Raw genomic sequence first — 2,437 nt, 5'->3', positions numbered from 1 at the left:
GTACATAGTGTATGAGTGCGTAGTGTATAGTGCGTCATTTGGGACTTAGCTTTAATTGTTGATGCTTTTAATTAATAAATTTGTTTAATAATATTTGCATTCTCAGGGTTTTGCGTATGTTTGACGTAAACAAACAATCAAAATTAAACTGCATCTTGAGTTTTTTTTAAATCATCATATTTTATCAAGTTTAGCTAGCAAGCATGGAAGCACATAGTCGTTTAGTACACACTTTATCTAAAATGACTTCAAGTACATTTGTTAAAGGCACAATCACCCTGTAAAGTCAAGTCCACAATGGTAATGTGTTGAACCGCCCTGAGCTTTAACCCCCACAGTCTTCTAGTCATTTCTGTCATGTGAACGGCTCTACAGGCACTGGTTTCTGACACTGTTCTCCTTCCCAGTCTGGGAAGCACTGGCATCTAAAGCTGGCTGTGAATCCACTTGTTTCTCCTTCAACCATCCTGAACCTCCTGTGGGCTACATAAGACAGACCCCTGCTAACGGACCCAGGCAGCTTAGTTCTGGGAACGATGGACCATTCGGCTGGGTCCAGATGCAGGTAGGCCGTGCCGCTTGGGTCTCCCAAGATACACCGGCCCTTGGACGAGCACACGGTCTGGCTGCAGAGAAACGCCGTCTCCGTCACGTTCACAATGTAGCGGCCAAGCGTTGTCTAAGTTGAAGTTATTCATCATAAATTTATATTTTTTAAAAAGGACATGAATCTGTGACAATTACATCCTTTATTGGTCAAACTAAGTGAACTTGGAGGTCAGAGTTAACTGAACTAGAATTATTTTGTATGCAGTAAAAAGATATGTGCTTGTTTACACGCTTTTGTTCATGTTCACATGAGAATGACCTGACGGAAAGATTCTAGTGTGACGCCAGTTTCCCTATAAGTTAACAGCTTGTCAATGCATAATGCACTCCAGCTTTCTAGCCAACCACTAATATACAATTATCAGAAGTGTATGAGTGCATTTGTGTAATAATCAACATCACTCCAACCTTCGTTTGAGAGTAGTTTCCATCTCCTCACAGCACGACACCAGCAGCTCCTAGAGCAACACTCTCACTGATAGTGTGCACCAAGTCCTCCTGAAAACACATATGAGTGACACAAACCATTTTTGTTAAATTACATATTTTAAACCTTTAATTTAAATTCATAGTTATACAATAGCTATAAAGCCAATCAGAATTCAGAGTTTAAAAAGCATCAGCATTTAAAGCAGCATGTGACCAAACCGCACATGTGCTTATAATAAACAGAACAATATAATTTAGTTATTGTTATAGTTATCCTTCTTGGTGTGAACAGGCCTTTTTTTATTGCCAGGTAGATCATAATCAATAAACATGACAATAATCACTTGAATATCAAAATATGGATAGACCTTAGATAGTCAGGTTAGGTGACATATTAAATTTAAACATTTTCATTTATCATTTCATATTGCATATTTTAATGTATTTCATATATTTTTTACTACTATTATAGCTTTTATTAATATTTTAAATCTGTTTTTATTGTATTTTTATATATATTTAAAATATTTTATATATTATATTTTTCATATTTGTAGTTAATATTTAGTTCATATTTGTTTAGTAATTTTATGGTGTGTTTTTGTCATTTTAAGTAGTTTCTGTATATAATTTATTTTTTATATATATTAAATTATTTATTTATTATAAATATTATTTTTTTATTTCAGTTTAAGTTATTTAATACATCAAGTTAAACTAAATTAAATTGAGAAATGTTGCCTTAGAAACAAAAAATAAAAAAGTTTTTTTTATTTTATCTCAGTTAATTCTATTTCAAGTAACAAAAATGTTTTTTTATGATTTCAATTTTAATATCAGTTTCAGTTAACTATAATAACCCAGGCGCTACCCTGACTAAGGTCTATAACACTTTGTTAAACAGATATAAAACAAGTAATAAAGGGTAAAAAATTGAAATGGGCCTTTACTCTGCACTGACCTGTGAGAGAAACTCCATGGAGTAGGTGTAGGCGATCCTGGCGTAGGGGAAGACAGATGGAGGCTGATGGGTGGTCTGTTCCCTCATCCTCATGGCCTCCAGGATCCGATGGCGGCTGTACAGCAAGATATCCCGACCGCGGCCCCGGAGCCCGGGATCCAGATAGATATCAGGCTACAGGGCCGAGCTGACGTTCCACAGCCAGACCAGTTTATCATTCCTCTTCATCTCCAGAGAAGGACACTCACCTGTATACGTCTCGTTCTTCTTGTACTGATAATTATAGCAGCAGGGGAAGCCATAAAACCCCCATAACCCTCCAGGACGCTCTCTATGGCCCAGTTTTAAAAGGGTCATCGGATGCAAAATTCACTTTTGTTGTTATTTGAACAAAAATGTGTGTTGGAAGTGTGTGTACACATCCACCCTATAATGATA

The 2,437-nt window shown here is 36.2% G+C and overlaps 1 pseudogene; it reads right to left on the bottom strand.

Annotated features, from left to right (window-relative positions):
- Window positions 1-521: 521 nt before the first annotated feature.
- The window catches only part of LOC107576871 (hyaluronidase-1-like), a 7,945-nt pseudogene continuing 6,029 nt past the window's right edge, over window positions 522-2,437 (bottom strand).

This window comes from Sinocyclocheilus grahami, unplaced genomic scaffold (genome assembly GCF_001515645.1).
Source record: "Sinocyclocheilus grahami isolate Dianchi unplaced genomic scaffold, SAMN03320097.WGS_v1.1 scaffold4520.1, whole genome shotgun sequence".
Lineage (NCBI taxonomy): Eukaryota > Metazoa > Chordata > Actinopteri > Cypriniformes > Cyprinidae > Sinocyclocheilus > Sinocyclocheilus grahami.
This window is presented reverse-complemented; position numbering and strand designations above follow the sequence as displayed.